General features: G+C 37.2%; 3 non-coding genes across 3 annotated transcripts; all 3 read left to right on the plus strand.

The window, feature by feature from the left end:
• The first annotated feature begins 703 nt into the window (after positions 1-703).
• On the plus strand, positions 704-822 carry LOC122351127. The gene has a single exon (XR_006251690.1). It is a non-coding gene; the product is annotated as a 5S ribosomal RNA (ribosomal RNA).
• Positions 823-3,043: 2,221 nt separating this feature from the next.
• LOC122351136 lies at positions 3,044-3,162 on the plus strand. The gene has a single exon (XR_006251699.1). It is a non-coding gene; the product is annotated as a 5S ribosomal RNA (ribosomal RNA).
• Positions 3,163-5,399: 2,237 nt separating this feature from the next.
• LOC122351138 lies at positions 5,400-5,518 on the plus strand. The gene has a single exon (XR_006251700.1). It is a non-coding gene; the product is annotated as a 5S ribosomal RNA (ribosomal RNA).
• The last annotated feature ends 5,605 nt before the right edge of the window (positions 5,519-11,123 follow it).

Here is an 11,123-nt window from a genome sequence, read left to right on the forward strand (position 1 = left end):
GTATTATTTATTCATTAATTTGTTTATTTACTGATTTAATTATATTACTTAATTTAATTCACACTATTTTATTTTATTGTTTAAAGTTTCACTTTATTTTATTATTTCTATTAACCAGGTATGGTGTTTCTTTTTTTTTTTTTTTTTTAATCGTATACAGCATACCACAAAATGTACTTCGGTTTAAACGTATTTATTTCTTAAAACTTCCATTGTTTATTATTATTATTATTATTATTATTATTAATAATAATAATAATAATCACTTATTTTAATTAGTTCAGAAATGCACCCTAATTTACTTCATAGTTCTTCACCCCAACGTACATTTATTTATTTACATTTACCTTTTTTTATTTTTCTTTAAATAACATAATTGAATTGATATCCGACATAGGTATGACATTAGTGTGTTGTTTTAAATGTTTGAGAAATTTACTTGAAGTCAAGTGCGTGACGGAGACCTTGATTTTTGGCGGTTAATTGAATAATTTAATTTAAAAAAAATGTGTGAGATGAGGAATTAAGGAAGCGCGTGTATTAAAGAAGGCGCGCCAAAAGGGGCGGAGTCCATATAGTGGCGTAAGTGTGACTTTTCTTGAGGAGAAAAGAAAGAAAAGCGTGATAAAGACACAGAAGAGTGGAGTCATAGTAGTTCTCCTTCTTCTTCTTCTTTAAATGTGTCTCTCTCTCTAGTTCTGTCGCTTACGGCCACACCACCCTGAGCACGCCCGATCTCGTCCGATCTCGGAAGCTAAGCAGGGGCGGGCCTGGTTAGTACTTGGATGGGAGACCGCCTGGGAATACCAGGTGCTGTAAGCTTTTTGGCCTTTCCTTTACCGACTACTCACTTCACACACACTTCTCCGGAGCCTTGTCCTTCACCACTTGCTTCTTCTTCTTCTTCTTCTTCTTTTTCTTTTCTCTCTCACAGGACACTTCGGAGTCGTCTCTCTTTCTTCCTCCTCCAGGGGGCGACACACAGACTTTTTCTTTTCCAAATCGCGCTCCTCTCTTCACCTTTTCCCAATTTTTTGTAAACTTCTAGCCTCAGCCGACTTAGCCAATCATTCAGCATCTAAACTTCTAGCCAATCATTTAGCGTCTAAAACCTGCAAATAAACTATTACACAAATTTAGGGTCCTTTTTATAACCTGCAAATAAACTCATTTTCTACATCTGCATTCACAGGATTGGTTCATCTTTAATAAATTCATTTTAGTGAAGTCTTAATAAAAATGTAAAATATATTAAGTAACTGCAGGGGCAGAACAGGATCTAAATTAAACAGCAAAAATTTACCACAGTCAAATATTTATTCTGAATTATTATTGTAAGTAATACAAATATATATATATATATATATATATATATACACACATATATGTTCTGTGTGTGTGTGTGTGTGTGTGTGTGTGTGTGTGTGTGTGTGTGTGTGTGTGTGTGTGTGTGTGTGTGTACAGCACGCACTATCTTTAAGGCCCGTTGAGCGCATGTGTTTTTTAAAGTGTTTCTCTCAGTCATTGTTGGGCTGGCGCGGCCTTAGCGGAGCTGATGACTGATGCCTTTCAGGTAACGTACATCCTTCCGAGCCGTTGTTTTTAATCCGTTTTAATCGTCACGCGCCGAACAGGCATGATTTCCGGTTCCTCGCTGTGATCTGAGGGTGCGGTGGACAAACCTGTGCCCATAGGCTTTTATTTTGTCGCGACATTGTCACGGTAAGCGGGCTACAGATCATTAGAATCGAGAAAAATTGAGACTGTTAAAGGGGACTGTTCGTGTCTGCTTCGGCTGAGGTTTTAACGCACGCTTCAGATTGATTTTTTCCTTATTCCCGGGAGTTTAAGATTGCCTCCCTTGCTCCCATTCGTTAAATCCGTTTCTTTTTGTTTTTGTTGTATTTAACTCCACGTGAGCCCAGTTTATTTACTTTTTCTGATTGAATTGTTTGCTTTGTAAATGACCTTGTTGTTCGAGTTGAATTGTCTCTTGTTTGACCTAAATCTTTTAGTTTTCTCTCTTCTTTTTTTCTGTTTGTACCCCTGTTGGTGTGGCGGCTTTAACGCATGGTTTATATTATATTTTGTTGAGGCCAATGTTGTAATGTGATTATTCTAGGGACCCAACATTGAATTATTTTTGTGTTCTCTTTTGTTTTGAAGCGGTGTTTTTCTGTGATTATCATTTTAAAATTTGTGTATTAATAAATGTATACTTTCATACGTTACCCAAGTCTCCTTCTTAACTTTATATGAGGGATCCGAAGCTGTGTCCAATCATAAATGTGTTCCCTGGGAATAATTCCCTAGTCGGATTTTCTTCGTGTTGCTGTTAAAAACCAGTACATACAGTTCCATTTCTTTAACTTAATTTAATTTATACTATTTTATTTCATTGTTTAATTTTTCACTTTATTTTTTAATTATTATTTTTATTTATTAACAATGGTGTATGATGCTTGTTTTTTTTAAATCGTAAGCAAAACGCCCCTTTTGAATGTATTTACTTCTTAAAAACTTTTTTTAAATATACTATTATTATTATTATTATTATTTTTATTATTTATGCTTGTTTTAATTCGCATTAAGCATAGGAAATCCATTTTCCATTCAGATCATTGAAAAATACGCCCAAATTTACTTCAAAGTTCTTCAGCACAACATAGGTTTATTTGATTTATTTACATTAAAAACATAATTTGATAATTTGACATATTGAATTGATATCCGACATAGGTATGACATTAGTGTGTTGTTTTAAATGTTTGAGAAATTTACTTGAAGTCAAGTGCGTGACGGAGACCTTGATTTTTGGCGGTTAATTGAATAATTTAATTAAAAAAATGTGTGAGATGAGGAATTAAGGAAGCGCGTGTATTAAAGAAGGCGCGCCAAAAGGGCGGAGTCCATATAGTGACGTAGGCGTGACTTTTCTTGAGGAGAAAAGATAAAGAAATGTCGAGTCACAGTCTTCTTCTTCTCTTCTTCTTCTTCTTCTTCTTCTTCTTCTTTTTAAATGTGTCTCTCTCTCTTTTCTGTCGCTTACGGCCACACCACCCTGAGCACGCCCGATCTCGTCCGATCTCGGAAGCTAAGCAGGGGCGGGCCTGGTTAGTACTTGGATGGGAGACCGCCTGGGAATACCAGGTGCTGTAAGCTTTTTGGCCTTTCCTTTACCGACTACTCACTTCACACACACTTCTCCGGAGCCTTGTCCTTCACCACTTTTCTTCTTCTTCTTCTTCTTCTTCTTCTCTCGTTTCTCTCTCACAGGACACGTCTCTCTCTTCTTCCTCCTCCAGGGGGCGACACACAGACTTTTTCTTTTCCAAATCGCGCTCCTCTCTTCACCTTTTCCCAATTTTTTTCCTCAGCCGAAGCCCTTACGTGTAAACTTCTAGCCAATCATTTAGCGTCTAAACGCAAATAATATGCCAAATTTAGCATATAACCTGCAAATAAACTCATTACACATTTCAGCATTGGGGAATTATTTTTAAGTAATAAAAAAAGACATAACTACACACTTTTCTACATCTGCATTCACACACGGATTGGTTCTATCTTTACATCATATATATTAGTGAATAAACGTCTTAAAATCTTCAAATCTCTGTCGAGTAAAATATATTCAACTATAGAACAGGATATTAAACAGCATTACCACAGTCAAATATAATTATTTTTATATATGATATATATACACACATATACATATATATATACACATATATGTATCTGTGTGTGTGTGTGTGTGTGTGTGTGTGTGTGTGTGTGTGTGTGTGTGTGTGTGTGTTGCAGGTCAGCACGCGCTATCTTTAAGGCCCGTTGAGCGCATGTGTTTTTAAAGTGTTTCTCTCAGTCATTGTTGGGCTGGCGCGGCCTTAGCGGAGCTGATGACTGATGCCTTTCAGGTAACGTACATCCTTCCGAGCCGTTGTTTTTAATCCGTTTTAATCGTCACGCGCCGAACAGGCATGATTTCCGGTTCCTCGCTGTGATCTGAGGGTGCGGTGGACAAACCTGTGCCCATAGGCTTTTATTTTGTCGCGACATTGTCACGGTAAGCGGGCTACAGATCATTAGAATCGAGAAAAATTGAGACTGTTAAAGGGGACTGTTCGTGTCTGCTTCGGCTGAGGTTTTAACGCACGCTTCAGATTGATTTTTTCCTTATTCCCGGGAGTTTAAGATTGCCTCCCTTGCTCCCATTCGTTAAATCCGTTTCTTTTTGTTTTTGTTGTATTTAACTCCACGTGAGCCCAGTTTATTTACTTTTTCTTGATTGAATTGTTTGCTTTGTAAATGACCTTGTTGTTCGAGTTGAATTGTCTCTTGTTTGACCTAAATCTTTTAGTTTTCTCTCTTCTTTTTTCTGTTTGTACCCCTGTTGGTGTGGCGGCTTTAACGCATGGTTTATATTATATTTTGTTGAGGCCAATGTTGTAATGTGATTATTCTAGGGACCCAACATTGAATTATTTTTGTGTTCTCTTTTGTTTTGAAGCGGTGTTTTTCTGTGATTATCATTTTAAAATTTGTGTATTAATAAATGTATACTTTCATACGTTACCCAAGTCTCCTTCTTAACTTTATATGAGGGATCCGAAGCTGTGTCCAATCATAAATGTGTTCCCTGGGAATAATTCCCTAGTCGGATTTTCTTCGTGTTGCTGTTAAAAACCAGTACATACAGTTCCATTTCTTTAACTTAATTTAATTTATACTATTTTATTTCATTGTTTAATTTTTCACTTTATTTTTTTTAATTATTATTTTTATTTATTAACAAGGTATGATGCTTGTTTTTTTCATCGTAAGCAAAACGCCCTTTTGAATGTGTTTACTTCTTAAAACTTTTTTTTAAATATACTATTATTATTATTATTATTATTTTTATTATTTATGCTTGTTTTAATTCGCATTAAGCATAGGAAATCCATTTTTCATTCAGATCATTGAAAAATACGCCCAAATTTACTTCAAAGTTCTTCAGCACAACATAGGTTTATTTGATTTATTTACATTAAAAAAAACATAATTTGATAATTTGACAATTGAATTGATATCCGACATAAGTATGACATTAGTGTGTTGTTTTAAATGTTTGAGAAATTTACTTGAAGTCAAGTGCGTGACGGAGACCTTGATTTTTGGCGGTTAATTGAATAATTGAATTAAAAAAATGTGTGAGATGAGGAATTAAGGAAGCGCGCGTATTAAAGAAGGCGCGCCAAAAGGGGCGGAGTCCATATAGTGACGTAGGCGTGACTTTTCTTGAGGAGAAAAGATAAAGAATGGAGTCGTCGTAGTCTTTCTTCTTCTTCTTCTTCTTCTTCTTCTTCTTCTTCTTCTTCTTCTTCTTCTTTAAATGTGTCTCTCTCTCTAGTTCTGTCGCTTACGGCCACACCACCCTGAGCACGCCCGATCTCGTCCGATCTCGGAAGCTAAGCAGGGGCGGGCCTGGTTAGTACTTGGATGGGAGACCGCCTGGGAATACCAGGTGCTGTAAGCTTTTTGGCCTTTCCTTTACCGACTACTCACTTCACACACACTTCTCCAGAGCCTTGTCCTTCACCACTTTTGCTTCTTTCTTCTTCTTCTTTCTCGTTTCTCTCTCACAGGACACGTCTCTCTTTCTTCCTCCTCCAGGGGGCGACTCACAGACCTTTTCTTTTCCAAATCGCGCTCCTCTCTTCACCTTTTCCCAAATTTCTACGTCAGCCGAAGCCCTTGCTTGTAAACTTCTAGCCAATCATTTAGCATCTAAACGCAAATAATATGCCAAAATTAGCATATAACCTGCAAATAAACTCATTAAACATTTCAGCTTTTTTTGAGTAGTAGAAACGGGACGAGAGTGTTTCATCAGCTCGGTTTTTTAATTTAAGTACTTATTTATTCAATAATTATACTCATGGCCTTTCTGTTATTAAACAATTAAACATTAGGGTCCTATTTACGTCCACTCAGGTGCCTCACTGAAACATTAGTTCTTGTCTTGTCTTCATTTGTTATTTGCGCTCTTATTTATTTGTTTGTATATTATATAGCCTAAATATACACTGTTTGCTGAATTGCGTGTCAGTGACTTCAGCTTCCATAAAACTGCATGAAGTGTATAACCTTTCCGGTGCGTGAATGATGTTTTTGTATCTTTGTGAAGTCGGAACTAGACTAATATATAGGCCTGCTGGCTTTTTATTGAACGATTCTGTTACATTAAAAAAAAACGTTTCCCGGGCACAGAACTCGATCAGAACGTTTCAGCGGCTTTTATTTCAAAGATTTAAACTCTCGGAACGTCTGACGTCTCGGCGCGGTGACGTCACAACGGCGTAAACGTGAGACGTTCTAATTTTCCCGCCGAATTGCAGCGCTGTCGATCTCTCGCACATTTTCAAGGACGTGCTGGCCGTACCGGTCGTTAATCGCAGGCTGATTTAACTCACATTTAAAGATGACATCAGAGACGGGAAAACGCGCTCCTCGTGCTTCCACCAAACCGCGGGAAACAAGCAAGAGGTGCGGCGTTAGAAAGCAGTGGACCCGTCTGGAGAAAATAATTTGGCCCGTGGCTCCTGATGGCTATATCCCCAACTCTGTGGTCAGGAGCTCGGCTCCGTATCCAAAGTTCAGCAGTCCTTGTGCCAGCAGGGGGCTCCAAATGATGGCACCAATAGAAGAGGCGACTGTTAGTTCGGCAAAACAAAGGCGACTGTTAAACTACTTCCTCGAGACTTATTGTCCTCTTAAAGAAGAGCAACAGAACAAAGAAGAAAGCGAAAGTGCTCTAGAAAGCGTGCCTGAGGAGACCAACGTAACAGCAAGCTTGGCATCGCTTCAAAATGAGTCTGAGGAGAAAAAGATGCCCCGGAGCCGATACCTGCTCCACAACAGACAAAACGTCTTACTGGGAAACGCTTCTTCTGCGGTGCACCTTCAGACGGAGAGATCTTCTGCAGACGCTCTTCGGGTGAAAGATCCTTCTGTAGACGATCTCCAGACAGACGTTGATTGTGTGCAGGAGCTAAGGAGCGAGGAAGATGGGGAAAAAGACCAGAGCCTCTGTGAAAAGAGCAGTGCTTTTCCCGCAGATCACTCGGAGAAAGTGAGGAAAGGTCAAACCGCCGTGTTTAAACTTCCAGAAGACCCGAGCGCAGGGTTGCAGGAGAAGCGAGACGAGGCTCACCAGAAGATTAAAGAGCAAAAGAAAAGCGCGCATGTGCCGGAGATTGTGGCTCCGCAGCGGGCCGTCCGGCGTTCACCCTTAAAGAACCTGAAGACCGGCGTTTCACTTCTTCTGGGCGACAGAAGGCCTAATTCTGTCCTCATCTACCTTTACAGGAGATCAAAGAATCAGCCCGTGAAGGGATGAAGCGGTCTCCAAAAGTGGCTTAGACCGCAAATTAAACTTTTTGTGCAAAACTACTTTTTCAATTGTCATCTCATTTAATTAAAAGTTCTGATAGCATGATTTATAATGACATCAAAATGCAATGTATTGTTGTCCAAAAAACAATAATTCAGCATTTTCTTAGAATAAGGTGTGCTTGGCCCAAAAGGCCCTAAAGATCAATTGTCAGGTCAAAGTAAATTACAAGCATATTAGAGAGATACAAATACAACATACAGCTCTCAACTACTTGGGTATCTGACCTATTCAACATACACCAGAAGATTCAGTGAGTTTTTAGAAGCTCAAGAAATGGTTGGGCATGATCAATTAAATCATAAGCAAAAAGAAAAGAAATCTGACTTTACTGCAGGCTCAAATATTAATACAGTTATCTCAAACTCATTGCACAAGCATAAAAGTACTGTACAATGTATAAAACAATGTATAATAGGGGCTACATGTATAACAGGATTTTTTTGTCATGTTTTCTTAGCCGTGTTTAATAAAGCAAGACTGAATAAAGGTCAGTACATTAAGATATGTTCATTTTATATTATATATTTATATATGTTCATATTGCCATAAAATTTAGAGCAATATAAAAAAAACAACTTCATGAATATTTCGTACTAATTTTAGACATTTTTACAGCATTTTAAAACAAACATTGTACATGTTTAGAAATCAACTTAAACCGCTTAAAGTTTGAACTTTATTCTTCACGTGCTTCAAAGCTGCATAATTTATTTACTACATATTACGAGAGGTATATAAAATACATATTATATTTGTATAAAATAAAGCAGGTAAGGCGAATTTTTTTTCAGTGTTTTATTAATCATATAGCACATTCGTTAACATTTTAATGAAATTCAAGGCTTTTCAGAGATACTGAATGATTGGACGTCTTTAAAAATGTCTGAAATTAACATAGTGACACAAATATATAATATTTTGCAATTATCATTTAAATCTGTCTAATTGTGTGTCATAAATCGACATCTCAGGAAGATGTTATGGAGTTTCAGATCAAAACATGACTTTTCTGTGCCTTAAGAAACGGGATGTTAATTTTATTTATGTCCTCATGTTTATTATGCATTTTGGGAGACATCGCAAATGAATAGATTTCAGACATTTCAGTATTCTATGAAGTAATATATATTATAATCATAATCTTGTTAATTATTGCTCCCATTATTGCACTTCTTTCTTTATATGTTGCCCCAAAAACACACTAATATGCAAATTAGATTTAGTTTATAAATGAGTTGTATATAATGAGAAGACCTGTTTATGAAGAAAAATGGTATAATGAATGATTCTGTTATAACATAGTTGAGAATCATCTTTATACAAAGATTTAACAAAATTAAATCTAAAAATGTATTCGTGATTTTAAAAATCAATTGTTTTTGCCTATGCATGTTTTATTAATGTCTTTTCATTTTTATATAAGAAACTTAAGAGTCCTGCTGTGCTCAACCGAGGACATAGCATAGCTGATGGATGCAATATAATAAAAAAAAATATATATATATATATATATAATGTATATATATGTGTGTGTGTGTGTGTGTGTGTGTGTACATTATTTTTAATGCTCTAAACATTAAAGACATAAAATAAAATAAAATACAAAAATCCTAAAATGTTTTTCTCGGGTCTTAAGAGGTTAAAAGCAGCAACAACGATATTTTAAATATTTTAACCTTTTCCCACATTTGACAGTTTCTGATTTTCACAGCATATATTCTTTATAGCCTATATTTTAAACGTGCGTTTAAAAACAAAACAAGCCCTAGTTTACAGTAGGCTAAATTTAGATGATGATGATAATAATAATAACAATAATAACAATAACAATAATAGGCCAGCAGGGGTCACTAATACTTCATTAAAGAACTATTTATACACAAAGGTCCCAGGTGTGTGTTTCTGGAGTAATTTACGACAGCTTCGAACGCGTCTCGTCCAATCAGAATCCAGGAGCGGAACTACGGTCTTGTTTACTTTTAAAGCCGCTACTGGCTTAAACTGCTTTTCCTGTTTATATCGTGATTTATGGACTTACAGCTTAGAGGATGCGAGGAAAACACGCTCCTCGTCCACCAATCAAATCGCCGGACATAAACAGAACGAGGCTGGATTATAGAAAGCAGTGGACCCGTCCAGACAAACTCTTCTGTCCCGCGGCTTCTTACGGTCCTTGCGAAATCCAAGGCTCCTCGCGGGTTTGGGCCAGTAACAAAAATCTCAGTTTGCCAGGCTGTCAGCGCATGTTGCTTAAGGAGGACGAATTTAACAGAAAGGAAAGTAATGTAAGAGCCAGTTTGACACTTCTAGGAGGAGCACCAGGGAACCAACACCTAACCCAGCATACAGAGCAGATCCTTCAGAAGGATGTTTCTCCTGAAAACATGCTCTGGACAAATGAGGACAATGTAGAGGAACTTCAAAAGAGTGCGTCTGTAGAGGATCTTCAGAGGAGTCCGTCTTGTGCCGGGGAGCTCCAGAAGCATGCATGTTCTTCCAGGAGGCTGAAGAGCAAAGAAGATTATGAGAAAGCCTTAATAAGTCTCCCAAAACATATGCCGCAGAGCCAACAGTTTCACCAGAGAACTGTGTGTTTCACGAGGAGGTCGGTGAACACGGAGGAGCGCGAGGAGCCGTGGTCTCTGACTCCATGGGTGGAGAACGACAGCGAAGACGAATCGATCGAGGAGGTCGCGTGTACAGAAGAGCAAAGGAAAAGGGAGATGAAGAAATCTGAAAGCTTTCGAGCCGGCGCGAGACAAAATGTTAGGCTTCCAAAGATCGGGCCTCCCAAACAGAGCCACCTGCAGAAGACCAGATACTCCAAAAATCAGCTGAAGTCGTCTGTGCTGCCGTTTCCTCTGCTGGGGGAGTAGACCTGATCCTGACGGATCTTCTCAAGAACAATCAGAACAGTCAGAAGTCAGCTGAGGAACACGTTTCTTCTAGACTGGAGACTGGAGACTTATTCATGGAAGTATTATTTGACCTTATCTGTGATATTTACCAATTTTTATTACATGAAGTTTCAATGATATCTTGTGCAATCTTATCTATCTTGGACTTTCTACATTGTAATTCATCCAGCTGTTTTGTAACGCATCCTGTTGTGTGACTATTTGGACCAATTGCTTTTGTCTTGTAAAATTTGAAGTTGCTCAATGATACAAATAAACTTGAATTGAATTGAATTGAATATATAAATTTTATATATATATATATATATATATATATATATATATATATATATATATATATATATATATATATGGCTTTGTTATCATAAATTAAACATGTATCCTATAAACGTACATGTGACCCTGGGCCCAATTGTTTTTTTTCACATTTGAGATTTATACATCATCTGAAAGCTGAAAAAAGCTTTTCATTGATGTATGGTTTGTTAAGACATCTGGAAGCTGAATAAAAAAAATCAATACTGAGAAAATCACTTTTAAAGGTGTCCCAATGAAGTTCTTAGCAATGCTTGGTAATTAAAAAACTACGTTTTACTATATTTATAGTGTGTTATATTTATAATTTTGACCGATACGGAGTATTTTTGGCTATTGCACGTACCCCAGCACCTTAAGACCATTTTTGCCGTCCCGGGTCACATATGAAACTATTGCAATAAACAGCTCCTTTATTAAAATGCAACACCGAACCCTTGTCAATAATGGAT

Source organism: Puntigrus tetrazona, chromosome 8 (genome assembly GCF_018831695.1).
Source record: "Puntigrus tetrazona isolate hp1 chromosome 8, ASM1883169v1, whole genome shotgun sequence".
In the NCBI taxonomy this organism is placed as follows: Eukaryota; Metazoa; Chordata; class Actinopteri; order Cypriniformes; family Cyprinidae; genus Puntigrus; species Puntigrus tetrazona.